The sequence below is a fragment of the Arachis ipaensis genome, chromosome B03 (genome assembly GCF_000816755.2).
Source record: "Arachis ipaensis cultivar K30076 chromosome B03, Araip1.1, whole genome shotgun sequence".
Classification (NCBI taxonomy): domain Eukaryota; kingdom Viridiplantae; phylum Streptophyta; class Magnoliopsida; order Fabales; family Fabaceae; genus Arachis; species Arachis ipaensis.
This window is the reverse complement of record NC_029787.2, coordinates 30083417-30083763: the sequence shown is the minus strand read 5'-3', so window position 1 is coordinate 30083763 and position 347 is coordinate 30083417.

Below are 347 nucleotides of genomic sequence, written 5' to 3'. Positions count from 1 at the left end.
ACAAACAGCTTGAAATTTGATTAAACTTTGTTAAAAAATTCATTTAATACAAACCAAATCCTAAATAAAATTAATGTTCAAATCAGATAAATTTTTGGCTCAAAATTGATTCAAATCGCATAGCGAACATCCCTACTAGGCCTACTACGGATACAGAGCCAAAGGGCAACTGCTTTCTAAGAGCAACTCTAACCACCAAAATATGAGGCCCTATTTTTGATAAAAGTAGAGGCCAACCATTGAAGAAGAAGAAAAGAAAGTTCTTGCATGCTTTTCAAGAGGAAAAAATCCTTTTAAACATGATTTTTTATTGTCCAATAATAACTTACCACATGGCAAGGTATTAT